Below are 11311 nucleotides of genomic sequence, written 5' to 3' on the forward strand. Positions count from 1 at the left end.
ATGACAAATGACAAATGACACGGTTGAAAAAAAAATTCTCTGCCCCCTTTATCCCAGATTGATTTAATTGTATAACATTTATTTCTGACACCTTGACTCAGAGTTGGACTTAACAACAGGGACTCAAACAGTACTGACTCGGACATGGACTTGAACAGTACTGACTCAGAGTTGGACTTAACAACAGGGACTCAAACAGTACTGACTCGGACATGGACTTGAACAGTACTGACTCAGAGTTGGACTCAGACTCAAGCAACAGAGACTTGAACAGTACTGACTCGGACTTGGACTTGGACTGGAGCAGTGGAGTCTTAGGACTTGACTGGGACTCGAGGTATGTGACTCGACTACAACACTGTTTTTGTCAACACCAAGTCCACATCCACATGTGTATTGTGTCGTTCCTGTAGTTTGAATGTAAAATGTAAAAATGATAATAATAATAATAATAATTATAATGATAATAATCATTTGTTCAAAAACGAAAAAGTATTATTAACTCAGCCACACTGTGGAGGGTATACCATTCTGTGGCGCTACAATACGATACAGCTATATCACTTTGAAATAAAAAAAATCGAACTTTTTTTTTTTTTCTATGTTGAGATGCAAACTCCCTCTATGAGGCTACTGTGGACAACCCAGTCACTTTAAGAGTCAAAAAAACAGCCGGCTAGATTTAACTAGCTTCTCCTGCCCTTGTCCGACATTCCCGTTATATTAGGATTCAAGTGTACAGATCCACTGTATCTATTCCTGAGAGCTTCCATTAAAATGATCTTCAATGTATTTCACTGTATGGATCACGTGATGTGGTGTCTTACTTTTTTTTTTCTTTCAGTTTTCAAATTCCAGTAAGTGTATTCAGTCAACCAACCAGACAGTGTGTGACTTTTATTGTGTGTGTGTCTGTGTGTGTGTATGTGTGTGTGTGTGTGTTTATGTACATGTATGTTTTTATGTTTTATGTTTTTTATCTGCACTTGTTGTGTATTTAGGTTTTTTTTTCTGTTAAATTACACACACACACACACACACATGCACACACACACACACACACACACACACACACATTCATAAGGGTTCGTATTGATTGCTCTCTCTATATATATATTTCTGCTCAGCACTGTGTTGTTGACTGAGCCAGGTCAGGTGAATGTCAGTTTTCCTCCTTAACAAGCCAATCAGAGCTCTGCACCGAGGCCCACACTAATAATCATCAACACAAACCACCCTACAGAACTGGCTTAATGGAGGTCAAACTGATATAAAACTCAATGGAAACATGATTAGTTTGTTGAGGGTGTTCTATCTTCTGGAGAAGGCTTTCTTTCAGCAAAGGAAGCTTTCTCCGTTCCGAAGCTCAGGGTTTAGGACACCATTTCTATGCTTATGGTTATGAATTTTATATTAAAGGCAATGTAATGCTATGATTTGACATTACAGTGAGTAGTGAATGCCCTGCTAACGGCATTCTCACATGCTAAACTTTCCCAGACATCCACAGGTAAATCTTCCCCGGCTTTCTACCGTTGTCAGTTTCAATTCAAATAAGTTTCCTTTGTCAGCGACGTTATTTTTAATTATTGTTATTCTGCCGAACATAAACACTTTTATGTATCAGGGGTGGAATTTTCCATTCTTCTTTACTGAATTTGAACTCAAAGCCCTCATTCTGAAGTATCTGATTGCTTTGTTTCATTTTTGGTTCATTTTTGCACCCATACCAAAAGGAAACATTTAACCTAAAGTGCGGGTGACGCATTTGACTCGAAATATTTGACATGCACGCAAAACTTTAACTATGTGAACGTATATTTCATGAACCCACATAAAAAAGAAGCATAAATAATTCACATTCATTTATTCATTTCGTTATTAACTCTTGATACAGAGAAAAGCAAAGCATAACTGAATGTTTTCGACACCTAGTTTGTGTAAATTACATGTAAATAAGGATTACTGACAGTTGTGATCAGTTGCGACTCTCTTTTTGGTATGGGGGAAAAAACCCACGTAAGCACTGTAGCTGATTGCTGTAATGAGGAGCGATTGGAGTTTTGCACCCCTATAAAGATACATCGTGGTTTAAACATCAGCAGGGCTGCATGCACGAACCCTAGCGGAGTTCTCATCTTACTGATGCTGATGTCAAAGGCATCTTTTTACTTGTGTTTTTGGTTTCCAACAAGTCATTTTATCCTTTTTTTACACCCATACTGCTGTAGTATTTCCAGTGAACTGAGGAGTATAAAATTCTAATGTTGTTTCATGTTCATTTTCTACTGAATAATCACATTACAAAAACCTTCAATCCAGTTGAGTTTCCCTTTTCTGACAGATGTTTCATTTCTTTCTTTCTTTGTTTTTTTCCCTCCCCAGTGTTAAGTTTCTAGCAATCACCGATACTTTAAAAGAAGACACAGTTTGTCAGTTTTGTACCGAATTCGCTGATGGGGCGGAATCATCCTGATATGATGAGTCAGGAATGTTGGGCGTGGCAAGAGGAAGTGACCGGAAAAGGGGGGAAAAAAGAAAAGAAAAAAAAATCAAGGAAACCTAAATCTCCAAGACCGGATCTTCACACGGTAACCAAAGCAACCTCATGGAATTCCGGATCACTCCTCTTTCTGTTGAACGACTCGTTACTAAAGCAACAAACTGAGCAATGCCAGAGCAAACGACTCCTTAAGAATGAAAGAAAAAAACAAAAAACAAAAATGAAACACAAACATTCCAAAACATGTTCTACTCAACATTCACAATCCACAAGGCATTCCGACTGCCATACTTACTGCTTACAGCGCACTGGAGTTACAAAAAAACTATTAATCAGTGAAAAAGAATGAAGGACCAAGAAGAAAATACTTATGTAGCATCTATGCTAACACATTGTAGCATTTGTTGGCTGGGAAATCAAAACCAACAGACTGTTTTGTTTCTTTATGTTTTGTTTCGTTTTGTTTCGTTTTGTTTAAGACTTTGATCTTCACTGACAGTTTGCACAGACTGACTAAGACTGAATGGCGTTCCCTACTCTGCACATTCCATCACTGGCACACTTATCCCTCCCAAAGAGTCGCATTAGGAACACGGTCCGGATGCTAAATGGGATCAAAGTTAGCATTTTATGGTCCTGTTGCAAGAACAAACATTCAGAAGATAATGTCCTTAAACCCCTTGTGTTTTGTTACAAAGGAAAGCAAAACATCGCCCTGTTCTGAGGAACTCACGCAGTTTGATGTCTGTATCCATTAGAGATATGAGTTGCTAATTCTGATTTAGTCTTCCATTGCTCTCCCATATTATCAGGAAAGGCAACTCTTAACGCTTATACCCACCAGACCAAAGGCCTCCAACCGTCACCAAATAAAGTATTGATCGTTAAAAGAACACAGACTATAAATATGACTGACAGGTATCAACTACCAGTAATGTCGACTTGGCCCAGTGAATGAATAATCAGTAGCTAATGTAACCCAGCAACTGAATTGTCAGCACTGCTAACGTAGCCCAGTGAATAAATCGCCAGTAATGCTAACATGCTCGCCCCCTTAACACACATGCATGTTTTTTGGCCTGCTGGTGACTCCGGAAAGTTCTCCCTCTCCCCCTCTCTCTCTCTCTCTCTCTCTCTTTCTCTCTCTCTCTCTCTCTCTCTCTCTCTCTCTCTCTCTATACCCTTATGTAGTTTTCTTGGACTGGCTTGACAATATCATAGCTACAGTCCCAACGACTGGACCGTGGTTGTTCATTACCCTTCTGTCGTTTCACTGCCTGGAGAGCATCTGCTGTGTGAACCTGTTCAGACAGACGTATACAATCATCTAGAAATCTGCCTTCAGAGCAAGTCGTGCTGCCGTTCTTTAAAAATGCACAGGAGCCCCGAGTGCCACTGCCATGCCGGTGTTAAAGCTGACCGACTTACTGACTGCGGACCAACTGAACCATACTGGGTGCATTCTGACCTCTTCACCTATGGAGTCAAAGGTCAGAGGGAATTTCAGAGACAGTCTTTGCAACCTTCCCATGACCTCTCTCTCTCTCTCTCTCTCTCCCTCTCTCTCCCTCTCTGTCTCTGTCTCTCATTCGTGCTCTTTCTTACACTCGTGGTCATTCAGGTCTCTGACCTGCTCCTGGGCTTGTGTGAGGGAGTTTTGGGAAGTCGGGCCAAAAAAAAAAAAAAAAAAAAACACAGAAAGCTAACTATAAAATGTACAAAGACAGAACAGATTTCTATTTTGATAAACAGGCTAATTTATAGGAGAGGAATCTCCGTGGCGTGCGGGCAGCCTTCCCCATCGCCGAGGAGATTCCAGATCCAGCGAATGGTTGTCACCCCAACCATCCAGCGACTGCCAGTCCTTATCGGAGAGAGGGAGAGCGACGGGCATGGACAGAGGAAAAGTAAACAGAAGACGATGAGGAAGAAGAGGGGTAAAAAGGAAGAAAGCTACTCTGTGATCGAAATGATCAGATGCAAGCCAGTGAGACGTGTTCGGTGAGAAAACAGACTTTACAGGAAGGATGACGTTAAAAAAAAAAAAAAAAGTCTGATCGTGGAAAAATCAGAAAATGCATTTTTGTAACTTTGTTTACCAGCATGAATTCTTTGCATGACTGTACTTTCTGCAAGCCCTTAGCTGAGGTGAGGAGGGCTAGAAATAATAAGAAACAAACAAAAAAAAAAAGATCGTAAAATAAACAAACAAACAAACAAAAAAAAAACATGATATGCAATGAATATTTAAGAAGAAAAAAGATTCTATTAAAAAGAGCTATATTTTGTTTTGAAATAGTAAAATAATGTGAATAAATGTTGAAGTATATGTATGATTGCAAGATACACAATGAAATTTTATTAGTTTAAAAGAAAAAAGAAAAAAAAAAAAAAGAACCTTAAATCCCACCAAAATATCCTTTGCTATTTACTGCCCCATGTATTGTGTTTGTTCACTCTAGATGTTCACTTCATGTGCACATATGTCGGGTTACGGGGTCTGGGTCTCCAGTTTGTTCTCTAGTCACTGGTACTGTTGGTCTAAAGAGAACTGTCCCTAAGTGTGTGTGTGCGTGTGTGTGTGTGTGTGTGTGTGAATGTGTGTTTGGGGGCGTGTATGGGTGCGAGCGTTTGTGTGTGTGAGTGTTTGTGTCTGTGTGTGCATGTGTGCATACGTGCGTGCGTATGTGTGTGTGTGTGTCCACAGCACTGATGTTAACTATCTGTCTGTGCCAGTCAGGTTTGAGTAGCCTTTAAACAGGTAGTGAACATGGAAATGTGGTCTCTACACAGAAATGCTCCTGAACTCTAAACATCTGTCCTCTCTGTCCACTTCATGGTTTCTCATTGGCAATAATGTCAGGAGCGTGGGCGGGGTCTGTAGCCTGCTGGAGCTGCCTGTGTCCTCCTTTTGTCTCAGGAGAAAAAGGAACGCGATGGAGTCGAGTTCTTTTTTTTTCGCCTGGACAGTTCTCTCGTGCACGTTGAGCGAGCTGCTCTTCTGGCGGTTCGCCGGAGGACCGCCCACGACGTTTCAGTGACGCTGAAATCAAAAAGAATCCGACCAGTTAGCACCTCTGGCCCCTGACTGAGCACTCAACCTCCCTTTGTTTTCGAGCTGTCGCTAGGTCGCCCAGCTGTAATTTGAACACTGTGGAAAAATCTCCTGACTGACAGGTCCCTGCCCCGCCCTCAACCCTGTCAGCTGTGTCCTGTAGCCTTGTGGGCCAGTCAGAGTGGTCAGAACCTCCCATGGCGTGTGCATGTATGTATTAGACCTAATCCCACCTTAGATCCACCACATTGGTCATCGTCTGATGGGCCTCAGAGTGAATAAATCTTCTCTCTTTTACCAGCATGTGTTTGACTGAGCCAATCCAGAGGATATTAAACCGTACGTCACTCTGAAACTAATCTGGAGGCATTTGTCCAAGTTCAGCTCATGGGCCTCTGCGACAGGACCTCTGAGGAACTGGCTCTAAGTCGGTTCTGATGATCGTTCAAAACTGTTACGATCGGGCCCTGCAGGACCAGATCCTTATCCTTAACTGTAGCGACAGCCCTTGCTGTCTTCTTTGGCATGACCTGCGGGTCAGCCCTGACCGAGAGAACACACACAGAGAAGGAGACGGTGATGTCATGAGGAAAGGGGGATGGAAGACCCTGAGCGGAGTCCAGTGGAATGTTCGGTTCTGCTGGAACCGATGAGGCTGTGGCTGCGGAAGCCTCATTTAGAGTTTGTACATGTTCTCTTCTTTAGTTAATACGCTCCCAGTAATATACTGGTACGGAGCATTTGATGGGTACTGGTAGTGCTGGTACGGAGCATTTGATTGGTACTGGTAGTGCTGGTATGGAATGTTTGATTGGTACTGGTAGTACTGGTATGGAGCATTTGATCAGTACTGGTAGTGCTGGTACGGAGCATTTGATTGGTACTGGTAGTGCTGGTATGGAGCGTTTGATTGGTACTGGTAGTACTGGTATGGAGCATTTGATCAGTACTGGTAGTACTGGTATGGAGCATTTGATTGGCACTGGTAGTACTGGTACGGAGCATTTGATTGGTACTGGTAGTACTGGTATGGAGCATTTGATCGGTACTGGTGGTACTGGTACAGAGCATTTGATTGGTACTGGTAGTGCTGGTATGGAGCGTTTGCTTGGTCCTTGTAGCACTGATGTGGAGCATTTGATCAGTACTGGTAGTACTGGTGTGGAGCATTTGATTGGTGCTGGTAGTACTGGTATGGAGTGTTTGATTGGCACTGGTAGTACTGGTACGGAGTGCTTGATTGATGCCGCACACTGGTGACCTGTATCACACTGTTAGCAGAAGGAAAATATGATGGAAAGACAAGATGAAAGATTCAGTTCACAGAGCTGAATGGAACAGTTAGTGATGTGTGATGTGAGGGAATTAATCTGTGTCAGAGGGTTTGGGATGAGGTTGGGTTAGGGCAGGAAAGGGAGAGAGAGAAAGAGAGGGAGAGAGAGAGAGAGAGAAGAGGAGGGACAGTTAAGATGTGTCCTGGACTGGGTCTTATTCCAAACTAGAAGAGGATCGACGTGGAAAGCCTCCTGGGATCATAGGGGACAGGAACTTTGTTGGGCTGAAGTCATCTGAGCCAAACTAAAGAAAGCGATATATGAAAAGAGGAGGTTTAATGTTGGCTGGTGATATATGGAGCTAAAGAGGAGGAATGATATGGAATGACTTTTCTGTCACACGTCCCATGCGTAGACACACACGTGTAGCACACCGCATCTCTCCTGCAAAGCCTAGTGGATTTGTCCTGGCTGATGTAAACAGAGATCCAACACGACAGAATCAGTGTTCCCATCCGGGCTCACCTCCTCTCTCTTTTAATGCCTCTTCTCTCTGATACATGTCTTCGGTTTTGTCAATGGACCATTTTAAAGTTGTGTAACACGTACACGTTTTGACTTTGGTCCTCTGTCCCTGTTTTTTGTTTGTTTGTTTGTTTTTGTTTTTGTTTTTTTGAATCTGTGAATGGATTCTGTGTCTTATGGTAGAATCTGGGGTCAGGATGTGGGGCATTTGAAACATTTTAAAGTAAATCAACAGCTAAAATAGTAAACTCTTTCTCTCTCTCTCTCTCTCTCTCTCTCTCTCTCTCTCACTCTCTCTCTCTCTCACACACACACAGACACACACTCACACACAATTCACAACTACAGACCCTCACAGGCACAGACTCACAGACACAACACAAACGCGCACAGACACACACACACACACACACACACACACGCACACACAGCCCTATCTTTGGCCCAAGCTCGTTTTGATCTGTTTAATTTTGTCTTTGTTATTCATCTTGACTGGTTTGTCAGAATAGTCATGGTCATAAGCTATTGATTTGTATGTGTGGGAGATTGGTTATGAACTTGAATTAAGGATATGCAATCTTCACCACTGCCATAGCTCCCAAAAACCCATTGACCCCCCCCCCCCCCCCCCCTTCAGACATGATCAATAATTACATGCTGATTAAAATGATTGATAATTGTGTTGTTGTTTGTGTTAACTCTTGTGCCCTTATGAACTCTCAGCCCATCCTCTGTTGGGTGTCTGAGGTCCTCACAAAGCATGTTTGTGTAAGTGCATTGTGATCATAGATTAAGAAGACACGCACGCAATACTTAAGAGTAATATATTTTTTACTTTATTTAAGAAATATATGTGAAAAAAGACATCTCTCGCCAACCCCATATAATTTACAGACAACAAACGCGCGCACACACACACACACACGCACACACACACACGCACATACACACACACACACACGCACAATTTTAACACATGTACAGATACAAAAACACATTTCACCACAGAAAGAGCAAAGTGCAGCCACCATAGGAATACTCAGAGTGCTGATTGGTGGGATCCAGGAGTGTGTGTGCTAGGACCTCAGAGGGTTTGGGGTGTATGTGGGATCCAGGAGTATGTGTGCTAGGACCTCAGAGGGTTTGGGGTGTGTGTGGGATCCAGGAGTGTGTGTGCTAGGACCTCAGAGGGTTTGGGGTGTATGTGGGGTCGAGGAGTGTGTGTGTGTGCTAGGACCTCAGAGGGTTTGGGGTGTATGTGGGATCCAGGAGTGTGTGTGTGTGCTAGGACCTCAGAGGGTTTGGGGTGTATGTGGGATCCAGGAATGTGTGTGTGTGCTAGGACCTCAGAGGGTTTGGGGTGTGTGTGGGGTCGAGGAGTGTGTGTGCTAGGACCTCAGAGGGTTTGGGGTGTATGTGGGGTCGAGGAGTGTGTGTGCTAGGACCTCAGAGGGTTTGGGGTGTGTGTGGGATCCAGGAATGTGTGTGCTCGGACCTCAGAGGGTTTGGGGTGTATGTGGGATCCAGGAATGTGTGTTGTAGGATCCCAGAGGGTTTGGAGTGTATGTGGGGTCGAGGAGTGTGTGTAGGCTAGGATCCCAGAGGGTTTGGGGTGTATGTGGGATCTAGACTGATGCTGGATTTTCTTTTTGAAATGTTGAATAAAACATATTAATGTCTTTCATCCAGAGCTGTACATTTCAACAGAATGTCTGTTTCAAGCATTATTATTATTATTATTATTATTATTATTATTTAGTTTCAGGAGACAGCAAAAACATATCAATAAAATGTTACATTTAATTGTTTTTCCTTCTGCTTTTTTTTTTTTTTTTGAAAAAATGAGACTTAAAAAAGTATGAATGTGACTATGGATCTTCCCTACTTCCCAACACTGCAGCATATAAGAGCAGAAATGTTTTAATGTCACTCAGCGACTGAGGAAAAGAAGATTAACATGAAAAAGGATTCTGTGTAAAATGAAAAAAAGGGTCTTTTTAAAAATCAGTCTGTCGATTAAAATAAAAATATTAAATTTATGTCATATTTTTAAACACATTTGTGTCTTTGTCGTTATTCTGATTATTTTGTGGGATAGTGTGTGTGTGTGTGTGTGTGTGTCTGTGTGTGTCTGTGTGTGTCTGTGTGTATGAGAGAGAGAGAGAGAGAGAGAGAGAGAGAAAAGATAGCACAGAGTACATTTATAAGTTTTAAGTTTATTCTGATTCGCCAGGTTTCTGACATAGAGCTTCACTCAGCCAATCAGAGCAGAGCAGTGAGAGCTACCAGAGGCAAGACAGTGGGGAATATATATAGCTATGTGACCAGAGTTTAAAAAATGAGTGTGGTTTTACCTCATCTGGGGAAAAGCCCCCCTCCAGTCTTCATGCCTGGCTGCAGTAATTGGTGGGGGGTGGGGTGGGGGGTTGGGGGGAGTTGGAGGTGGAACATAGTCTTGCTGCTTTAAACTGACTTTTTAAAATGTCCCCTGATTGTCATAGAAGATCAGCCATGCAGTGGCTACATGACTGCAGTGCTCATGGCTTATCACCTCCCTCTGCTGGTGATAGAAGGTACTGCACGCACAGGACACCAGCAGACAGGAAGAGCAGGTGAGCAGGATGACTAGGATGACTAGATTTGATGACTCGGCGCTGATTTTTGGCGGTGAGAGAAACATGAGCATTTTGCACGACCAAGGCATGGCAGCCTCCTATCAACAGTTCTCCGTAATCTGCCAATCAATGAAGGAAACAGGAAGGAAGCACCTCTCTACTGAGTAACACCAGACATCTCTGCAAGAGCCCTTTCATGACATGATTTATACTCTGCTGAGGAGAGTTTACGCTGATCGCCTGGCGGAGGTTCAGAGCCGGTCCCGTTCAGCGAGGTCCGAGAAGTTCAGGGCTAACGTAGGAGAAACGCTACGCCAGAGATCAAACATCCCACACAGTGGTCTGCATCGCTTCCATTAGGTCCTCTGGCGTTAGAGCGAATAGTTCAAACGAAAACTCCTTTAAAATAAAGGCAACAAGTCTGAAAATGTTATCTGTCAATCTGATCACCATCACAAATATGTCATTTCATTTTTTAAAAAAAAGGTCTATCGATCTGAATTTTTAAAATGTGCTTTTGCTCAAAATGCGCATTAAAGAAAGGATACAGCCATAAACGGAAATAATTCTCAGATCCAGTTTTGGCTGTAAAGTTGGGGGATTGTAGTTCTGTTGGAGAGCGGGTCCTAGAGACTGTGTAACACATGAAAACGGACAGACAGGACATGACAGTGAGGTACCAGGACTTAGTACCTGCTGTTTAAACATGTCCACGTCCAGGACTCAGGACAGCTGCCACTAGACATTCCAGAGCATTCCAACCCATTTTAAATGAGAGAATGACCTTTGACCTTTACATGCTGGACTTTCTCTCTGATAAAAATCCCTGGTCCTAGACCTCTGGACAAATGACAGCTGCTGGAAGAATTTTCTACTGCAATGATTAATGCAGCAATTTTTAATACATTAAAAAAAAAAAAATCTTCATTTGTTTATTTGTTTACCATTTTTCCTTTCGCTGTTCTTCATTGCCGTGCACTTATCTCTATTTTTTTCCTGTCTGTTTCTTGCGTTTGATAAGCGTTTGAGTTTCTGTGACCTGCAGGAAGGGGATGTGCATGTGTGCGTGTGTGTGTGTGTGTGTTAGTGCGTGTGTGCGTGTGTGTGTGTGTGGCAGGGGGAAGAGTTGTCTCTGTGTTCTCTCACTTGGCAAATAGAAAGTTTTCTTTTTCTGCCCTGTTTTTAATATAGAAAATGAAGGATGATAAGTAGTTTGATGTGACCAGTGACCAGGAATAGCGACATTTTGATTTTGAATGCCCTTTTAAATGTGTGTTTGTGGGCGTGTATACACAGGTGAGTTTGAATAGACGCCTATAGGAAAGCACCGAATAAAGTT

The sequence above is a fragment of the Chanos chanos genome, chromosome 3 (assembly GCF_902362185.1).
Source record: "Chanos chanos chromosome 3, fChaCha1.1, whole genome shotgun sequence".
Classification (NCBI taxonomy): Eukaryota; Metazoa; Chordata; class Actinopteri; order Gonorynchiformes; family Chanidae; genus Chanos; species Chanos chanos.